At 41.3% G+C, this 22251-nt stretch overlaps 1 protein-coding gene across 3 annotated transcripts in view; it reads left to right on the top strand.

The window, feature by feature from the left end:
- The window catches only part of PAG1 (phosphoprotein membrane anchor with glycosphingolipid microdomains 1), a 110063-nt gene that overhangs the window by 14698 nt on the left and 73114 nt on the right, over positions 1-22251 (top strand). For all 3 annotated transcript variants that reach the window (XM_040546145.1, XM_040546144.1, XM_040546146.1), the window contains one exon: positions 11271-11330. The gene's annotated coding sequence lies outside the window, so the exon portion shown is untranslated. The remainder of the gene's footprint in view (positions 1-11270; positions 11331-22251) is intronic.

Here is a 22251-nt window from a genome sequence, read left to right as displayed (position 1 = left end):
TATGTTTGATTTGCTTCATTCCTGCATGTGTGGTATGAGCAGTGAACTCAAATTATGCTCATGTATCCTTTAGGAAAATTTCCCATTCGCTACACAATGAAAATGCACACCAAGACTTCAAAGAGTTTCAGAAATGGTCCAAGTTACAGTGTGTGCATATCTATCTTTTAACTTTTAGGGCTTTTTAGACACTGAGGTACCTTTCCCACACACAAATAACAGGAGACCAGTTAAAAATAGGATTAAAGTCAGGAGGGAGAAAATTCATTTCCTCAGACCCTCAGAGTCAGCATGGGAGGCTGCTTGAACATGTTGTAAAAGTCACATAAGGCATCTACATCTGAATATAAGCAAGCAGAAACAGTGGTCAGCTGAAAGCACAAATGTTAGGAGTTCAGACTACAAAGCTATTCTTGAGCATATGGGTATCTGCCCCTAACGAATCCAACAGAAAGCAGCCAGGCTGAGTTGAGTCAAATACAAGCTGAACACCAAGATCTAAAAAGGACTTTGAAGAGCAGAGAGTCTGCAACATAAAAGTAAATGATAAACTGCATAGATATCAGGAGGTGGGTAGCTGTAAGAGCACTGGTGGGCATGCAGGATCACCGTGCCGCAGAGAGGACATGAGAAGAATGAAAAGATAGTTTAATTGTTCATCACAGGGGAATTTGGGAAGGTGCTATGCTGAGTGACAAGGATGAGAAGGTGTCATCTTGCTGACATATAGAAACAGAAGTGCTGGGAGAAACTGGCAAGCTGGGCATGGAGATGTTTCCCTGTGCTGCACAGAGCATAGCCCGTGCTCCGAAGAGGCGGCGTTGCTGACAGAAAGCATGCCACGTGCCAAGATGCTGCAGCTGGGATTTGTGAATCTGCGCTGCCCTTTTTGGATTTCACATTCCAAAAAAAAAAAAAAAAAAGACAAAAAGGAAGAAGTGATTTTGAAGAGCGGTGATGGTCCTGGGAGGCTGAGAGCTCCCTGGGGAGTAGTTTCTCTCCTTGGCACACTCCAGCTGGCTTTCTTTGCCTTATCCTTTTCTCTCACACAGGTGGGCACAGCCATCCTGCTGTGGTCAGCTCGTGCAGCCTATAACTAACATCACTGTGCAAGTCCATCCTTTCCAAAAACTAGCTCTTGGTAAATGCTCATCTTTAGCTTCTCCCCTGATTTGTGAAACTGGAGAAAAATAATGGAAAAAATGGGTGGTTAGCCTTTTGGATATTCATGAGATGGCTGTATTATTTATAAATAATGTATGACTTTGAAGCTACACACTTTCTCCCCAAGTTATATGTCTTGTATAACTGAATGGTATGATTTACCTTATATTGCCCATCCGACATGCATCGTGAATCTCTGCACACCACTGTTTCTCTTATCCACAAGTGAAGGCCATGCAGGATAGGAGATTTGCATAAAATGATTTCTTCATGTAAATGTGATCAGGCTGAGGCTCCAGCATCTTGTTATACCATATGTACCAATCCTCTTGAACTGGGTTAGCATCTACCTCGGTAATTGAATCTATTTGTTTGTAGCTGTAGTTTCAAGAATTAGCACTGAGCAGGATGCATGCACTTAGGTGCTTTTGCTGTAGTCTTTGTATCCTTGTCTTATCCTAAGGCTTCACTTAAATAAAGCACTGGGTGAGGGTCGGGAAGGGGTCCCCACTGAGGCTGCCTCCGGCTCCTGCCCAAATGGCTTCAGGGATGCTCCTCACCTTATCTCCACTAGCCCTGACCAGGCAGCCGGCTCCCGTGCAATTAAAATGGTGTGTAAGCCAGGGAGATAAGGGTCCCTGTTGTCCAGGCAGCAACATGGTGCCCTTCAGTAGAAGGAGTGCACTGTAAGCTGCATTTAATCCCTAGGAGAAAAGGCACCATTCAACAATGTGGTGAGCCTGAGCTGAATTCTTTTTCAGACTGCCTTGGAAGCCATAGGTTTTAGGTGTAACACTCATCAAAGATGAAGCTGGTGGTAGAAGTCCTGAGCAGGAGCTGTGATGAGGAAAGCTGTGGTACACGTAACTAGGCAGTGGACGAATCTTGTTCTGACAGCAAGCCTGGGGACTGCCTTGATCAACAGCTCAGAAGTGCTCTTCACCTGCGATTGACTCCATTGGTTTTTCCTGGTTTTGGTTAGAAGCTTCTCTCTAACCTTGGGCACAAACTCTCATTGAGTCTTTGCTGTGGGAAACTGCAGGACTTGGGTTCTCCGCTGTTCAGGTAACGAGGGAAGAGGCTGACCGGAAGAGAGACGAGGGTTTTCAGGGGAACCCAGTGTGACAACCCCCTGGTAGTTTGGCGCAGGTTCGGTCCAACTCCAGCTTTACTTGATCTGTCCCAGCAAGTCAAGGTGCTCCTGCGGCCTGCTGTCGGCCAGGGAACGTGTCTGGGCTGGGCCTGGCACTAGGGAGGATCCTGGTCCGTGTGTCACTCTCCCCATAATAATGCAGCTGGCTCTCTGCGAAGCTGCTGCACTCGCTGGGCTGGAGATGGCCCTGTGTTTCTGTTGTGCTGCCCTGGTGTAGCCAAACTCTGAGTCTGGGTAATCCAGAAACTAAATAATATGACCCTGATCCCACTGGTTTAGCTCTGCATTTGTACAGCTTTGAGTGTTGGTTTTGTGCTTTGTTTTTTGTTTGTTTTGTTTTGTTTTTTAACCCCTAAGTACTGTTTTTGTCTGAACCTCTTCATTCGTGGTCTCTCTATCCTTGTTCAGTTTGCTTTCTTTCTGTTCTTCCAGCTCCTTGGATAGCCATCTTACCCCGGCTTCTGTGGTCTTCCTCTAACCTCGATGTCTGTGCTTTACCTGAAGCATGAATAAATGAGATAATGAGACACAGGCCAGTCATCCCAATTATGTTGTATATGTATACATATGTATGTCCTAACATCTCCCTTGTCTCTCATCTTTCTATCCTTTTATACAGCAATCTCTGGAGGCCGGGATTATCTTTTGGTGTGTTTCTAGCATGTTGACACTGCTGCGGTGTGAATAGCATTGACTGATGGTATACATTTTTGAAAAACTGGAGCTGTATTGTAGTGTTCATTTGGGCTAGTAATGGCTAGCAAATTACCGTGAAACCTAGCTTGTCATCACTGTCAACAAAGTATTTTCCTTCATTCAGGTTGTCATTGTACAGCTTTTATTTCTGAAGTCAGAAGGGTAGATAAAATGTAGTGGGTACGGCCCATCATAATTATTTGATGCATTTTATATTAATGTTAATGTGTTCTGAGTAATGGTTTATGGGAAAGATGTGCTAATTTAGGTAATGGCGGTAGTATTTTGATCAGGTGTGTAGTAAATGCAGAAATTTGAGGGTATATTTTGAAGGCTTCTTCATCTTTCTGTAATTACCAGATAGATAATATGAACTTGCCAGATCCAGCATGCTAATGATTGCCTTCCAGCTTTTAGAGAGACAGAAATTATACACTAGCTGTGTCTGAACGAGATTTTTCTTTGGTAGTGTAATAAAACATACAATACTTTGCTCGCTTGCCATTTCGTAAACATCCATGAATATGTCCCTGGTCTTTCAATACAGAAAATAATGAAGATGAAGCTAAATCTACTTTAAGAGTACTCAAATGGCTATTGATGGCTTGGGAATGCTGGGTTATCAATAGTGGATGAACTGCTTTGCTGTTGTCTGACATTTTGTAGGGGTGTCTCGTGAATCATTTTCAGATAAAAGGTGAGTGTTCTTCCTGTCCAATTTTGCTCCTCTTAAATTGCTACATTTTTCAGCTTCATCTGCAGATTTCCTGGAGCAAGCTCTCTGTGGCTGAGGTGCAGGGTACTTTCTTAGTGAGATGCCTTTTCGAGCTGTGCTGCTTGATTAAAGGCAACTCTGCTGAGATCGTAGCATGCGATGATAGTCTGCTGTGCTTGTATTCCACAGACAACTTATGCCATTAAGAGGAAGGTAAAGAGAAGGGTGTTTGGATAATATCCTTAAATATACCATGTACCCTTGGTGCCTCGCAGTTGGGTCTTGAATAATGAGCAAGGGAGCACGTTGGCTATTGTGCCACTAGCCATTTTGTTAGTTACACCTTGCTGTATCTTACTTTTAGAGGAACAATTTGCAACCCCAAAACTCCCCCCTGTTGGAGGGAGTTCTTTCCAGTATATATTTTCTTCTGAAATACATTGGGTATGGGAGGTTTACTCAGAGGGACACAGAGAGCTTTAGTCTTTCATCCTTATTTCCATCACATTGGGACTGTGTAGGCAAAGGAGCAGTTGAGGGTAGCGAGTCAGTTGTTAGATGAAGGAAAAAAGAAGTGGTAGAAGCCGCAGCAACAATATTCCTGAGTCTGCAGGAAATCATCTAATCCCTAGTTGATATAAAACACTCTTAAATTCGCCAAAGCTTTTGAAATGGGATTCTCTGTTTCAGAAGTAAGTGATGCAGCCCCAAGGCAATGAGTGGCATGAGTTTGCTGTGGTGCTGCTGCAGGAAGGCCTTTGGATATGAGACCATAACACCACTTGGTTGTTCGACTCCAGAGGCGTGAACCAGATCACACGCTGTTGGAGAACACTCTGCAGGATACAGGGGGAGTCCTGGGAGAAAGCCTTTGTGAGCTTATTCAGTTTGATTTATTCTGAAAACAGAAAAATGAGATGCTGCTATTAAAAGTATCTGTTTCAGGCTGGTCTGTGCTCTGAGTAAGCAGTGAGGTTCAACGTTCTCCTGTGCTTTTTCCAAGGTGCATAGAGTAAACTCTTGCCAGGCACTTATTTGTATGATGAGTTTCAGTGTCTGTAACAGTTGGACTTCTCTAGCCAGGGTGAGGACTGAAAGATGGTGCCTGAAGCTTTGATTTGGCCAGAGAAACCTCATTAATGGGTAGTGAAGGGAGGAGGTGGAACACAAGGAAATCAGCTTTTATGTTTTTGGCAGACTGGAAGGCTGCTGCTTGTTCTCTGGCCTTTCCTGTCTTTCCCCCCACCCTCCAGGATCTCTCCTTGAATTTGCTCTAGCCAATTACATGAAATTAAGCTTTATTATATGAAATTAGACTTTATTGAAACTACTGCATCAGACAGTGGTGAGATCTCTTCCCCCCCCCCTCCCCCCCTATTTTTTCCAGTAGCTGAAGAGGCTGCTGTTGACATCTAAGTGTATTGCTGAGTTGCTTTAAAAACTGCTTCAGTGCTGGGTCATGGGAAGGGTTTTCAGTGCAGTATTTTACACTGATGCATCTATAACTCTAGCAGCAGCCATCAGCAGCACCACTGCTTTCGCTTCTTCAGTAAATAAATAAACCTCACAGTCATTTTTCCTGGGCTCTGTGTGCCAGTTCCATGAATTAAAATGCACAGAAAGAATACAGCGTGAGGGCGGGTGGTTGTGTACTTACCAGTTACCATGGCAATAATTAAGGGCACACTTACACCAGTGGACCCAGGAGCACTCAGAGCTGGGGATGCCAGACCTGTGACCCATCAGGATGAGACTGGGAAATGTGTCCCCGCCCTTTTCTTTTCTCTCTCACCCCAGTGCAGTGTGGTTTGTGTAGGGACAGCACCTAGAGATGAGGCCTGCCTGGTTTTCCCTGGGCAGGAAGGATGCTCTATGGCAGACCCTCAAGCCTCTGGCATGTCTAAAAAAAAGACAGTTTGAACAAAATCCACAGCTAATGTCAATTAGTATAGCGTCATTAACAGGAACAAAGCATTAGCATTTCATAGTTGTGAAGAACTGTACTACAATATCATATCATTCATATCACTTATTATTCTACTGTTTTCTGCTATTGGTGCCAGCAATGCTGAGAGATGAGGTAAAGCAGAAGAAATGCTCTAGACCAGCTGTCCCCAAAATGTCCTATGGCTGCATACCTGCACTCCTTCATGGACTTGGCTGTGAAGGTGAATATGCTTTAGTGGTACAGGCTCTTCTTGATATTTCTGACAAAAGATGATCTTTTTTGACCTCATTTTGACTAGACACGTGTTTCTTTCCACTCCTGTGTCGCTCATCTTTTCCTCAGCCTTATTCTTGCCTCATCTCACTCTTACAACTCTCCCGAGTGTACTTCCCTCTGCAGCCACTCTTCCTATTTTATCAATCTGTATGTTTTCTCTTTTTCCCCAAATGGACTTACATTACTCTCCTGGCTTTCTCTAGACTCTTTGTTGCCACCAGCCTCTCAGGTCTCAAAGGAGGTTGCTGCCTCCTTTGCCCTGTGTCCTCCTGCCTCTGCTAAGGCACAGCCAGATTCCCCTTGTACCAGCTGGATGAATCTCAGTTCACCCTGTTCTCATCCAAATGGTTCCCAATCTCCCTTTTCACACATTTTTTTTTTTCTGCTTAGCTTTTGCCTGGACTGACTGACTCTCTCACCCTCCTTCCTCCATACTTTCTTGCCCTCCTTTGCCCTGCTTTTCTCCCTGCCTCTGCAGCCAAATTTCCTTGGTATTTCTCATCCATTATCTTCCCCTCACATCTCTTAGTCCCGATTTTCCCCTTTTCCTTACTTTTCTGTTTCTTTACTGTTCCTGTTTTCACAGTATTACGCCTCTTCCATTTCTGAGTGCAATAAAAAGCATCTCTCTGACAAAAAGCTTTTTCTTGGTTCATGTCAAGTCCCTACTTCAAAGAGCAGAGATACTGGAGCTTCTCAAAGGAAAAGGATGCCAAGACCTTTTAACTTGGGCAAGGAAAGACATTTTTCTTTGGCTTTATTTTCGCAAACACAAGCATTGTTTTAATGAAAATTTAGCACGAGGCTGCATTTTTTAAACAGTTGAAAATGGCTCTGAAAGAGAGAAGTGCCAGACAGCTTTAGTAAGCAGTGCTGCTGCCAGCCTCACCTCTGTTACTTATCATCAGGAAATGCTGTTACCATCTTCCAAGTCCTTTTCTCAACATGTTGGCAAATACGTAGGCTTAGAAGATTTAATATGATGCTGCAAATTTTGCAAGGCTCCCAGCAGAGTCAGTTATCCAAGGAGAAAGAGCTGGGTGAGCAGTGAACTGCTGCCTGCCTTGGCATCTCGGAAGAGTCAGTTTGGAAATGAGAGCCCCACTTTCGAGTTGGGCATTGTTTGGGGAACCCTTGATGTTAGGACTGCACATGTATGTCTATATATGTATAATCCTTCCATTAGAATTAGTTCTATATACATATATGTATTTCTATATATGTAAATCAAAGGCACCTCACAAATTACAGGAGCCTGTATCACCATGGCCGTCCCATTTTATAGAAGGGTCAGATTGGGACACTGACATCCAGAAGACAGCTGTCAATACTGCACAAAATTTGCAACTGCTGAAATAGATTTCTGGATGTTTAATGAGGCAATTAAGAGAGCAGTTCCACCAGCCTTATATTGTCCAGGGTCTGTCTGTCATGTTGTACTTTCGCCTAGATACTAAAAGGAAGGCGCGATCCCCAGTGAGTTAATAAAAATAATTATTTCATGCTGGGGAAAAAATTAAAGAAAAAATGAGCTGCATAAGATTTGTCTGTGACATTTGAAGTCCAACTCTGAGTTTGTCTGAGCAACTTATCTTTGAGTATTTGCAGGAGAGAGAGCAGGAAAATATGAATGAAAGCATCTCAGTTGTGTCTGAGCTTTCTGATAGATGAATAGAATTTCTGGTGACTCCATCTGGCTGGAAGGTCTATCTGTGTGATCTCTTCTCTGGCAGATGGAATATAACACTAGGAGGAGTCCTTTGATTATCAAAGCATGGGAATGACTCCAGTGCAGTATCACCCTGAGACACCCCTTTCTTTCAAAGTGACAGGTGATGTTTCTGGGATGTTAGAGAAAGCTGATTTTCCCCCTGCTGCGCTGAACATGTGTATGCCAGATTTTCTTTTGGCAGTATTAAACCTGTCCACCTTGCCTGTCTGTTGCTGGTGAGGAAAGAAATGAAAATACAGAGTATGCATATAAAGAACATACTGAGTACAAAGGGACTGAAGGAAGAGAATATGTTTATCATCTTCATTAATATATAGCAGTATATGTTTCTTTTACAAAAGTGTTTGGGTTCTTGAAGTTTCTATGAAATACTTCTTAAAACACATAAAAGATGATTAGGCTGACATTTCCTTAACATAGAGGTTCTTTCTCAAATAGTGTAGTATTTTTCCCCCCCACTATTGTTAGCTTTCTCTTTTCAGTCATGTCTGCAGCATCCCATTGAGCACTTTCTCACGTCTGTCAAGATTTCTCCTTGCAACACGCAGTGTTGCAAGTGAACCTACCAGCAGTCTCGCATCCAAACCTTTCTTAAATTTCAGTGAATAACATTCAGCTTAGTCTTGTGAGTACGAGCAAGTAAGGGAGCCAACATCAGCCTTCACTTAATTGCAGGCCATTTAAATGTCAGAAAGGAGCTGTGGGTGTCAGTGACTGCTTGGCAGGGGAATGTGAAAAGACTATGCAGCCATGGGGGCCGTGGTTCAGCAGGGGTTTTCTCTGATGTTTGGGGAAATGTGTGCTGGGGAAGGCAGCCTCAACCCTCTTCTGCCCACATTGTCCTCAGTCACTACTCCCCTTGCTCTGGAGTTGTTTCCTACAGCCAGACCGTGCCTTTTCTAGCTTACCCATGCTCATCATTGTAGTTTGGGGTAGAGAATTAGTGGTCTGAGCCACACATCAATCCAAATTAATAAAGATGTGTATAGGTCATCTTTGGGGATAAGGATGCTTATGGAGTATTCCTCGCTGTCCACCCACGTGGCTCTTGATGGATGACCTTCCTGCTTTCACCACCTACCTACTATAGCCTTATCTGTGACATTAGTTTACATTTCTATGGGCAGTCTGAGCTTCCTTCCTCAGAAACCTAGGGTGGCTTATGTGTTAGGAACAGTCAGGTTTTGGGGGGATTTTCTTAAGTGACAGGAAGAATTACTCTCTGTGAAGCTTCCCTGCACAATTCACGGGTACATCCTGATATCCACCCACTTTGTTTCACCTCTTGGGCCATCATGCTTTTCAATGTGAGATCCTTAATCATAGCTCATGACATTATCTCCAGGAAATGCCATTATGGTCATCTTGATGTTGGTCTTTCTTTCACTGTCTCTCACTACTGACCAGCACCAAGCAATACGGACCTGATTCTGTAACCATCTGAGGTTACAAAGAAGTAGGGGCATCAGCTGATTATTCTACAAACTTTAATTAAAATAAAAATGTTTACTACCTTTTAACTTTTTTGTTTGCTTCTTCTGTGGCACTATTTATAAAGCCTTTCCTTTTAACTTCATTAAACTTAGTTTTCTATTAGTACTCCTGATGTGCCTGTATGTAATTGGCATTGGTGATTAATACATTTAGTGGAGTTTCTGTCTTGAATGCGTTTGCTTTGGCACTCATCCTGATTTTTTCTCTTTGCTATTCATGTTGGCCCCCTGAGACACTTTCTGATTTATTTTTTTTTTGGTATAACATTCATTTTGATTTCATAGCTGATAGCATTATTATTTTATCAAATAATATGATAAATTGTTACAGCTATCCTGCAGTAGCAGCCAAAGCAATGATGCTTTCTAATGGCGCACTTTACCTCTGCTGTATTATCGTCGCCCATTTCATTATTGGCACGTTGATTACAGCTGTGTTTCTCAGGGGCTATGAAATATTCAGCAGCGTGGAGTAGCCTGGGGAACACCGCAGTCCTTGCAGCTAGACACCTGCCCTCAGAGGCAAAGAAGGACCAAAAACTTTGCACATTTAAAACCAATGTGGAAATTCCTGCTTGCTTTAGCTTTCCCTACAGCACTGGCTAGAGATGCATGCTAATTAAAAATTGCCACTTTGCTTATCTTGTGATTGGATGGGGCAAGAATTAGCATACATACACAGTTAATGCATTTCTGCCACATTTACCTGGCAAAGAAGGAAAGAAATGTTGGTAACATTGATGCCTGTGTCATTGTGAGGCAGTTGACATTTTGGGTGGAGTTGGAGAAAAAATCTGTGTTAAGGGCAAAAATTAATGCTGCAGGTCATTTTCTCACACTTTGTCTTTCTGCAGGACTAGGCACCAATGATTGACTGAAATGTGCAATATTTTACCAAGTAGGAAGCAGATAAGATTTTTATAAACAGGATACTTCATCATTAAAGCAAAGAAACAATTGCTTTGACCTTGACACTGAGTGAGTAAGGCCAGCATTGTGATAATTGGGAATGTAACCAAGCAACAGTTCTGTAGTAGCTTGCACTGCATTATTTTTAGTAGACTACACCAGTAATGGGGAGGCCTGAACTAGCAAAACAGCTGGTTAATGCTTGCAAAAAAAGAAATTATTTCTTTGTGCAAAGGGTTTGAGTTGTAATATGTGCTTACACTAATTGTAATTTGGGCTTATGTCAAAAGAAAGTAATTGAATCAGCATATCCTTCTGTGGTCTGGGCAGGCAGATAGCCTGACAGGATCCCTGATTTCTTAAGCTGCTTTAGAAACATGAGTCTCTTCTGAAAATTAGTGGTGTAGAAAAAATGGCATATTCCTTCAGACCTAGCCTGTTTTAAATCTATTTCCACTTACTTTGGCAGTAATTAGAATTCCTAATCCTACTGGTTAGCACTGTATAGCTTTATTTATTTGAGAAGTTGGACCATTGCTTTAGCTAATCTAGTTTGGAAAGTCGTTCAAATGAGTTATAGCAGCCAACTGCTGAAGGTGTGCTCCAACTTTGGTTTAAACTGGTCTTTCAATACTACAGCAAACCAGTTCCCTACAAAGTTAAAGGTGTAAGACCCCTTACATTTGGAATAAGCATCCAGGGAAAAGAAGGTATTTTCTTCTATATCAATTTACAAACCAAGCTAGGGTTTTTTTTTTTGTTTGTTTGTTTGTTTGTTTTTTCAGAAGCCTCTCTAAGGGTACTGTCACTGCGTGGGTATAAACTACCCTAACTTTATGTATATGAGCCTTTCATTCTGATCTGGTCCATGAAATCCGTACTATTGGAAACAATATATAGATGAGAGAATAAAAAATTCAAAATTCTCAGCCTAAATTCTTCATAAGATCTTTGAAAGTCAGAAGATACTAAACAAACAAAAATAATGAGTTTAAAAACTATATTAGTTATACTGGGGCATTTTAAGTACAGGAAGGAAAACTCTTTCTAAAAGTATTTTTCTCTATATGATTTTAAACTTGAAGAAACGGGAGGTAATGTATATTCTCTGTTATTTTCTCGTAGTGTGGCATAATTGAGCTCATGTTCAGAGCTGTGAAATTTTCTTTCCTTTTTTTGCCTAGGAGGAAACGTTTGTCAATACCGTATATCGCCAGAATATCAAGCCCTACACAGACTCCAAGGTAATTATTTATGCGTCTGCTTTTTGTTTCCTGTGGTGGTCAGCTTGGCTTTAGTTCAACTTTATGAAGACACCTGCAATTTATGAGCATGCCGGTGCTAAGCAATCACACTGGGTAGCAGTGATACTACAAATAGCTTTTACGGAAGCTGTTGCTTACAGCTTCATGACCCATAATTTGCTGGGTAAGATGTAAGCGTGTGTATGTAAAATAAAGATATGATACATTCTGAAAATGCAGTTCTTTCCATGTCTTCAGAAGCAGTACTTCCAGCCCAGCTGAAAAAGGTGAAATCAGCTGGATATGTTTATTTTCATGCTTATTTAGAAAGCCTTTCGTTACCTCATTATCTGTCTCTGGTGCTGGGAGGTTTGCTTGGTAGGTCTGTTTTGATTAAGGAAACCAACAGGTGCCTATCAGAAATTGTCATCTTTGCTCACTTTGCCAAGTTCTTAAAAGCTGCTGCTGCTGCTGTGTTTGCTGTAGATGCCACAGATCTATACATTGCATTTGCTTGTTTCAAAGCCTGTTCTGAAAGCATAGCTAATGAGGTCTCCGTCTGTATGGACAGAAAATAAATAACAAAATAGACAGTTGGGAGTTTGTATTTCACAGTCAAGTTACAAAGCAGGATGTCAGAAGGTACAGAGAAGATTACAGTAGTTAAGAAGTTAGTCTGGGCATGCGATCTGCCATTTGTATCTGGTACCACTGCACGGAGACCAGTGAGATCAAGTCTTCAGTATATAGGGTGCTGCTTTTATTCATTTCTGGAGCTCTGATGAGATTTGAACAAAATCAATTTTATACTGCATTGCCATTTAAATAATTAAGATCTCCCAACATCTAGCAGATGTTGATTTTTCAAAAACTGCAGTTTTTGAAAAAGTATCCCAAACTTTGTTGTGTGGCTGTTTCTAGTAAGTGATAATGTGGCACTGGACCAAAAGATGAATCTAGTGGCGGTACGGCTAAACCTCTGCTTCTGGTTATTCAAAACGGCAAGGTAACAAATAGATCTTGAGAGAATGAGCTGTTTTCCAAAGCTTTGGCAGTCATTTGCACTTTCCCTATGTTTTTATTTTTTTATTTTTTGGAACCAAACTGAATTCAGGAAAAGAGGAAATCTTTTATTTTGGTAGGAGAAGGACAGGCAGCTGCTTAGTGACCTGCAGGCTTGTCACTAGACTAGGAGCTACCTTCTTTACATAGAATTAGATTTTCTTGGTGATGGTGGGTTGTTGTTTTTTAAGCTAGTGAAGTGTTGAAGTGTGTTTTCGAATCCTAGTGTTAGCTATTTTGACTTTATCAGCCAGTCAGCTGAGTGATCACCCGTATTTGTAGTTTGAGAGATTTTTCTCAAGCAGTTGTATTAGGGCAGACCAGTAATGAATGGGGTGTTCAGTTCTTTCTGAATATAAGGTGTTAACCTGTGCAGTTCATTTTGTAGTATGCAATGCACTCACTTTGTGATTCAGTTGAGAAATACTGTGGACACTGCAAGTCCCTTTCTTAGCACAAAGATAGCCTTGAAACTTTCCAGGGAATTAATGCTATTTTAGGGCATACCAACCTGGTATTCCTCACTTTCAGCATGTTGATAAGACCACAAGTGAAAAACTTTCAAGGTAACCACATCATGCTGACTGACCTTGTGCATGTTCCTAGCTTCTCCTATAGGAAAGCTCATTAACTGAGACAAGCTTAATGGTTTAACTGATTTTGTGAAGCAAAAGCTGAGAGCACACCTGTGGTAGCATACTGGGTTACACAACTTGTTTGACTTGGTATCTCCTAAGCTACAGTGAATGAGTTTGTGTGAATATACTCCAAGCCCCTCTCTGAGTCTCTTTTTATTATTCACACATAGTGCAGAGATACTTCAGTCCCAGATCTTGTGCCCACGTGAAATACATAAATATAATTGGTGTATAATTGATGGAAATACTGTTTCTTGGTAGTAATTGCCTTTAAAATGAACATAGAAATCAACAAACCTGGCCAGACACCTTAAAGGTAAAATCCATATAAAGTCAATTTAATATTACCCATGCTTCTAATACCTTGTGGAAGCCAGAGCATTGTGATAGTTGTCTTTAATCTGTCGGAGATGAAGTGTTTTAGTTCCAAACTCCTGTTCTCTGTGATCTTGAAATGAAACACCTCTGCAAGGTGAGGGGTCTTTCTCTTTCCTGTCGAATCATTCATCATTTTGGAAATTCTGTTTGCAATAAGGCTGCGTCGATGGCTCTGCTGCATTTCTAAAGGACTTGGACATGCTGAGCTCTTGCACAGGAAATCAGAAATTGTGAACAGGTTATCATGCTGTGTAATACTCCATCAGCATTAAACAGCCAGACTACATCATCTGAGTACAGCTGTAGGTCCAGTGGTTTTTCCTGCTGGGTCAAAACAGTTGAGAATCTTGGAGCTGAAAAAAAAAAAAAAAAGATTTATTTTGGTGGGGTTTCAGGGTCTTTTAAAAATCTGGATTTACTTCTCTGCTCCCATTTGTAGTGCAACGCAGAAGCAGCTGTTTTGCCTCAAGTGAGGCTGAGTGGTAAAGACAGGATCTTTTCAGCCAGCTTTATTGCTGGAGAAATAGCATCAAACTGCACCCTGGCAGTGTGGGATTTTTGGCTGTGTTAAAAACAACCAACCAGCCCTGGGTCAACTGGCGAGTGTAGTTTAGAGAGTGGCTGAAGGAAGTGTGTTCAGATTGAGGTCAGGAAGGCAAGTGTGGCTAGCAATAAGGGAGGTGGGTAGATTGAAGACTTCTTTCAACCGGTTACACTGCTGAGGGTTTCTCAGTGTGAAACCACACCCCAGGATGCTGCAATGCCTGCACAGAAGGGTCTGGTTATTTTGCTGAGGGGTTCCTCCCCTTGGGTGGGTATGGCTCTACAACACTGAGGTAGAGAGGTTACAGCCAGTGTCACTTCCAGGAAGCATAACTGATCATTTAAAATAGCATTAAAGTATTTTTTGACAATATGAGTCATACAATGTTTTCATGTCTACATATATAATCAAATATCACAGCTTCAAACTTGCTGCTCATTCTGTATTTGATAGTTTAATTATGTCATCTTCTAAACATGACTTCCAAAACAGAAGGGAAAAGAAGTTGGGCATCTGGCAGTAGTTTTCACATACTGCATATTGTACACAAGAGGACTGCAGCAAAACTGGGCCTCGTCTTTAATTCAGGTTTTCCTTGATGTTGCCAAAATCTCCTGCCTCCAGACTAGGAGATCCCTTGCAGGATCTTGAAATAGTCTTCTGGGTACTCACTGGGCTGCCCTTTGAACTAGCTCACAATACTGCTTAATTTGCTGACCTAGAAAACAAGTTTTCTTATTATTTCTGGAAAAATGCTCAGAACATTAACTGAAAATGTGTTCTTATTTGTAAGAAGATGCATTTAAATTTTTTTCCCAGGCATAGTTAAAGGTAAATAATTGTACAAATCATAGGTTTTATACTTTTAAGAGGGAATGTATTTTTTTTCATCAGAAATTGCCTAAACGAATTTCACAGTTCAGGTGACAGCTTCCTCCTCAGATGTGTCCTGCAGCTTAAAACCCTTCCTTGTTTCAGTGTCCTTTTCCCATACCATGTGTTGGTGTGATTTCATGCTATGTGACACACGTGTTGGTGGCATGGGGTGTACGTCACTGCCTGCTTCTGCTCTGCTGAAGTGTGCTTGCTTTGCATAACCCCGTTATTCTTCATTGCGATCAGCAGCGACCCGAGTGAAAAAATCTGCTCTACAACCCTCACGAGTCTGGGATAGTTTTGGTGCAACCATCACCAAAATTACACTGCTTTCTGCCAGTAGGGAAGGGGCTGCCCCATGCATAAGGAAGTACGAGTCAAGTGTGCCTTGGTCGAGTGTCCTAAGCCACGTGGTCCTGTCAGCCAGGGGCTGGTGGAAATACAGAATCACAGAATCATGGAAAAGACCTTCAAGATCATCAAGTCCAACCGTCAACTTGACCTACCAAGTCCCATCACTAAATCATGTCCCTCAGCACCACGCCTGCACATACAGAATCACAGGATCATGTGTGGGGGACAGGAGGTGAAGGCCTTCTTTGAGGCGCGTGGTGGCAGTGCACAGGTTTCACTGTGGTATGCCACATTCCTGTGTCTCTGCATTGGGCTTTCAGGTCCAGCCTTGGTGTGATGGGTGCAGGAGGTGTGTGTCTGAAGGACAGGGTGCTGGCTGGTTGCAGGTCAGAGAGGGCTTGCTAACATGACATTGTTCATCAGGACGGGGGGACCCCAGCTCTGCCCGCCATTAGAGAGGCAGGACACACAGGCCCCTCAGAGCCCCTTCAGTGCACAGGATGTGCTGGTTTGGTGCTCAGAATTTGGAGCCTTCCTGTGTTTGAAGTAATTTGGGAATAACTGCTCATTTCTCAGTTCTGTTCCCGCTTACTTCCCTAATAACGTTTAAACACAAACAGTCCACCAGCACTACCAGTGGTTTGGGGTTTACACATATTCAACATCAATAAAAATACACTCGAGCTTCAGCCTGAGCTTTCTCCTTTTTCCTTGATTTTTCTTTTATATTTTTTTTTCTGGAAAGCCACCTCTCCATGTCTTTAGCATTTCGCTTTCTTTGATTTGGTAAAAGAAGTGTTTTGTATGTGTGCTGACGCTGATGGGCTCCGCTATGTTGTCCTTCAGTGTGAGCCTCAGAACACCTCAGCTGTAGCTTCTGCATATCTGTAGGTTTCTTTCCCCAAGACATCAGGTTTTCCCTCTGCTTTCTTTAGATTGCACTTCCAGATGGCCAGCTCTCCTGCAGCACTAACCACCCCCAGGCCAGGGCGCTCAGCTGCAGCTCCTCAACCTGAAAAGGTCATAAATACATGAAGTTTGTGCTTTTCATTATGTGAATGTGGCAGGAGGAGCTGCCTTGTCAGCATGCTCCCAGAGGGAGGATCTGCACTGAAAGGTCTGCACAGCGACGGAGGGGAAAAAGACCTTTGAGGGCAATGTCCCTGGGCTAGACACTGTTGGCTTGGAGTCAGTGGTCTCAGAGATTGTTCATGCATCTGATAACAGCTCACTGTCTTGCCTTTGCCTCTTTTGTTTGGGTTGCTGAGTTGCTGAACCTCAAAGCTGCTCAGAAAAAGCACCAGAGGTTTGTACCCCTTTTACAAAACACCCCAGCCATTTCCTCACAGGTTTCATGCTTGAGGCTGGCATTGGTGAGAAACAGAGCAGGAAGGAGACGTTTTGGGGAGATGAGGAGCTGTGAGACTGCAGCTCTTCTCAGCTGTAGTATAAATGAATTCAAGACCTCCCTTGTGACAGTAGGCAACGTTGTCTTATTTTGACCCGTACTGAAAAGGTGGAGTGGTTCAGGTGTTCCTGCGATGGGTTTGCATCACTGTGACTATGGTGGTGGATATGCTGGAGCTGCAACCAGTGCTGGGTGTGGAAATAGGCTTACACTGCAGGAATGACTAAGGCGATTAGGGAGCTGCATGAATGATTAATCTATCCTGCTTTTGTTTCACTTTTGATCCCAGGCCCTCCATAAAAATAGAAAGCATTTCTGGAAGACGATATTTTTAAAATATAAATTAAGGCAGTTGTAGTAGCAGATGGCTTTATTACACAGATGCATACCAAAACTGCTCCAAGAGGAACAAAGTTAAAAATCAGTTGCTGCCATACTTCTGTAACATGGATATTAGAAATTTGTAGATAAGTAGTTGCCAAATACTTTGCAATAAGAATATCTATTTGCATTTTAAGAGGGCAATATTATTATTCTTCAAATAGGATACACAGCAAAATAGTGGCAGTGCTTTCTTAATAACCCTCCTTTAAGCTCAGTTTAGAGAGCATTTGTTTTGTTATTAAAATTACTCCACATATTTGAGACAGACTTCAGCTGCACAACGGCCTAACACATGCTAGACACATATTGATTTTTTGTCTTAGACCAACGCTTCCCTTGGGCATCGTATTATTTATTCATAAAGCAGAAATGATGTCTGACAGGCAGTTAGAGGGGTGTATATCTCTAGTCCAGAAACAATGTGAAAAGCTTTGCAAGGACCCCAAGAAATCAATGTGCTGATGCTAAAGAGCAGCCTTTTAATTCTGAGCACACATTCTTGCAATCATTCAGTGCAGAAAAGGAAATTTAAATAACAAATAGTTACTATTAAAACTGCAGGCCTAAATTTTCATTCATCTTTATTCCAATTATCCGAGCCAAGGTGGAAGTAGGCAGAGAAGGCAGATATCCAAGCCCAGACACCTCTAAGTCATAAAGCAGGATTGCCACTCTCCTAATTTGCTAGTTTGTATGTAGATTTCTGTTAGAAATACAATATTTTTATCAATAAATATTTAAAACCCCAGCATTGTTCAGAGAGTCAGAAATTCCCAAAATACGCATGATTCAGAACCACTTATTCTAATTGAGTATTAGACTGATGTCTGTACAGCAGATTAAAATAATAAATAGCTGGTATTTTTAGAATGGGAGTCGAAATATTTTTATAAGCTGATTGTTGTGATAGACCTGTTTGAAAAAAATAAGGCAAAACGAAATTTCTGTTGATTTTGTTCATTCAGAATTAGATTGCAGCATAGTGTCCAGCAGTATTTGCTGGTGGAAGATGCATTTTATCTCCAGAAATGTTTTGCCCACTGAAAAAGAAAAGATCAAACTCATGCAAATTCTTAAGAAAATTCTTACCTGACTGTATATGTCTCTCTGCAAGGTAAATGCTTGTGTAATTTTAATTACTGAGGTCATATATTTGAAATGAGATAGAGATCTGAATATCTTGTCAAATCAGGTCATTACAGAATTTGTTTGTTTTTATTTAGAACACAGGTAATGAAAAAATTGCACGTCATCATGTAATTAAATATTTCATCTTAATGCGTAAGCTCAAGGGAGCTGAACTAAATTTGTTCTGGCATTTTTTGACTCTCTAGTATTTGGCATTGAACCTGAAGGTACTTTGATATATAGGTTTGGGAGTTCTGAAATTTGTTTTGCATATTTTGAGAGGGGAGGGGAAATATAAAAAACAGAAACAATAACAACAAAAAACCTTTCCGCTCTATAGACTTGAAAGTTACTGTCTTTCCCTTGGTTAATACAAGGGTGGCATTATTTAAAGTGAAACCAGGGCACATATTAACCTTCTGAAGCTAAGAAATTAATGTGTGTTCCTTAAATTGGTTTGCAGACCACCTTATAGTTTTCCCCTGGGGAGGCTTTGACCTCTTCAATCACAAAACATCGCAATAAATGAAATTTTAAATCACTCAACTGGGACAGCGTAATCTCTGTCCAGCTAGAATATGTAGGACTGCCTGAAGCATGCACGCTTTCTTTTTTTATTTTTATTTTTTCCAGGAAGTGGTATGGCCTTAAAAAGAACGAAAATATATGATACTTTAGTGGTATCTTCTAGGAAATCAAATATCTGAACTTTCACATGCAGTGTTTTGGCGTATGAAGAGATGCTACAGTGTTTTCATATGACTGTATTTTGTGGATTTGGAAATCTTATTTCATTTAACTTGATCTGAAGAAATTGTAATAGAAATGACTTTCTTCTGGGCTCTTGTTGCAATGGGCACATTTTTTATGGTTGCTATCTGATAAAAACATGAAGTCACAAAAATAATTTGTTTCTGAAAAAGGCATATGTTTTGATTTGCTCTTGCCAATACTTTTGAACGCTGCTATTAGCTTGCAAGAGTTACCATGTATTTACAAGTAGGTTTCAAAAACCAAATTTACTGCACAGCATTAAGAATATCTGAATGTTAGGCAGCAACTTTAAATGTCAGTTTTCCAAACCGTTAAACTAGAGCTGTAATAATAATTCTTTTAATCTGCTTAGATAGATGATAGCTGGTCAGTTAATAAGGTTTGTTCATCCAAAGCTCAACCACGTCTCTTTGCCTCTCTGAACTCTATTTTCTTAATTTAGTTCTGTCATTACAGCTGTCAGGAGCATAACTTTTTGCTTTTGAGAGCAGACGAATACACAGCCCCAGAACTACAACATGAATACGTACATTTTCTGCCTCACCAGCCTGGAGTGCTCTTCAGGACACTCAGACGGAGGATGTCTGCAGCGAAGCTGGTCACCCGAGGTCTCCCTGTAGTCGTCAGAGAGAAGTAGCTACTTTTAGGACATGGTCCATTTAACCTAGTTGGGAAGCTTGTATGATAAGCTTCATCCTATAGGAGCCTTCCAAGGTGCCGTAGTCTGAGGGGAGCTTGGGCACCCAGTTGCAGGGAGGAATTCAACACCGGCCGGGCTGAAACATGCACATTTAGTTATTTATGAGCTGCCAGGTCCTCATGGGAGTGCAGCATCTCCATACAAGTCAGTGGAGATGTAAAGCAATGACTCTCTCAATGCCTGAGCTATTTGCTGCTGGCTGCTCTGCTGGATTGCCCACCTCAGAAGACCGACCAGGCTGGACCGGGTGCAGTTTTCTTGTTCTCAGCATGCTGGTCCTCAGTGCGCTCTTCCAGTGTACAGGACAACGGCATGGTAGCAAGCTAATTTGTCACCTACCAGCTTTCCTTGTGGAAGAGTACTAAGCAAAATAACTAGAGGTGATCCATATTTTGTTGGTAAGGTTTATCTAATTATAGTACAGTGAAAAGGCTTTCCTCGTTTTTGTGAAGTGTTCCTGAAATTGCTTTCTTCTGATGTTTTGTTGGAACTTTAAATGTCAAGTAATTATCTGGAAACTACCATTAAAAACTTTGTAGATGGAAAGAAGATGTCTTCTGCATTTTTCTACTTTTACCTTTTTTTTTTCCTCTGAACAATAATTTACCAAATATCAACATGTTTTTGTTGAAATACCTTGCCTCAAACAAAACAACAGATGTTTTGGGAGGTCATCAGACACTAGTCTGATTTCACAGGTTAATTAGATAAAAGGCAACATTACAGTTGAGATTGTTATCTCCTGAAAGTCAAACTTTTTTAAGACCCAGATTTGTTACTAAGCTCAGACTGCCCCCAGATTCCACGAGTTTCTTAACTTTGCAAAATGGCTGAGCTAAGGAGAAAATGGAAAAAATATTATTTGAAATATTTTCCAAAAGAATTAAATAGCAGGTAGAACATAGGTAAATAAATAAATGTCTAAAAAGACCAAAACAGTCATGGAGCACGGAAGTTTCTGGCTCTTGCAAACAGATATTTTAGGAGTCATTAGAAGATAGTACTCATGAAAACAAACAACTTAGCTAATGGTATCCTGGGTTTTAAAAAACAATTGTGAACTATAAGTCACGTTTCTTTCATGTTTCATAGGGATGCCGGTGGTCATGAAACAATGCCACTTCTCTGTCCACTGCCAAGCATGGTCCCCATAAAGCCTGTTTAGCTCTTACTTTACTCAAATGTGATGTAGTTTTCATTTTCTTGTGAGCATTTCAGTAAAATTCATCACTCTCTCTTACAATAATAATAGGAAGAAGCATCCTGATTTCATATCATATGTGCCTTCTGGCACATCTATCCATAAGTCCCTCCAGTTCTCTTGTGATACCAGCTTCATCACTGACTTACCATGTGTTCAAACCAGCATCTGTGTGCTTTATTCTTTGCTGTTACTAAGTTAAGGATGAGCTCTGAGCAGACGTCAACACACTTAACCTAATTTTCTCCTTTTAAATCCCTTCTTAATATCTCCTCTGCCATAATCCCTAGGAAAAAAAAAAAAAGTAGGTTAGTGATGAGTTACAGCCACTGCCTCTTGTGTTCACTGATGCTGCCTCTTTGTTTCCTCCTGCTTCCTTGTGAACCATCCATATCCATTTATTATCCTTTGTTTTATGTTTGAATGTGACCCACAGAGACAAGAACCATCTTTTTGTTCTCTCTCAGTACAGCCTACAGCATGCCTATATCCTGTCCGGTGACTCCTAGATAGTACTGTAACGTATCCAAGAGAAAATAACTGTGATGGCTCAGTGCTTTGCTACTTCCAGAGGCTTTTTCACAGCACTGTGTGAGGAAAAGGAATGCTATTATCATATAGCAAACATGAAAAATGAAGACATATGTCTTTAATAAGAAATGTTCCAAAAATATTTCTATTAATTTTGAATGTCTGAGCTGAAGTACAGACTATCTTTTTTCTTAAGGGCTAGTGGCATTTTTCTTTATTCAGTGTCAGCTCTCCCAAGTCAGATCTCCCAGCACGTCCATTTGCAGGTGCATGCTCAAGACTGCTGCAGGTCAGGGACTTGGGAAATGGGAGGGTTGAGTGTAGATGGGATGTTTGCCTGGTGTTTTTGCAAGCATCCAGGGGAGCTCTGTGACAGAAGGAGGCACTGAACCTGTGTCATGAGTTCAGTCATAACCCTTCCCTTCTTCAATGTCAGGTCTCCTGCCACGTTCATTTTATGCCTTCCAGATTATGGAACAAAGGCAACATGAGCTAGGGGGGCGAGGTGGGCAGGCTGGGGACTGAAGACTGCTTGGGGCCTCTGCAGGTGCATGGTGGATGGTGGGCTGAACAGGGACCCTCCTTTGCTTCCTTTCTTCCATTTGTGAGCAGGGCTGAGACACAGGAGGTGGATGGGTGGTGGCACTGGGGAACACCAGAAATGGGAGGTTTCAAATAACAATAATAATAATACAAAAATATGAAAGATTTTTTTAATATAAAATACCTCACTGCTGTTGCTACTCAGTAGTTTTATTAAAATGTAAGTTAAACTTCAGTATCTTTTATCATTTCAATAACTGTTATATTAATGGTAATAACACATTTAGTCGACAAATGTTTATTGAGGGACAATAGGTTTCCTGCAGATCGCATATCTTATAAAAACTCTCTAATGTGCTGTTAAATGCCTTTGCTTCCTTTTATTGAAATGTAGGGCCTA

This window comes from Cygnus olor, chromosome 2, assembly GCF_009769625.2.
Source record: "Cygnus olor isolate bCygOlo1 chromosome 2, bCygOlo1.pri.v2, whole genome shotgun sequence".
In the NCBI taxonomy this organism is placed as follows: domain Eukaryota; kingdom Metazoa; phylum Chordata; class Aves; order Anseriformes; family Anatidae; genus Cygnus; species Cygnus olor.
The sequence above is the reverse complement of the archived record's forward strand: the minus strand, read 5'-3'. Positions and strand labels throughout refer to the sequence as shown.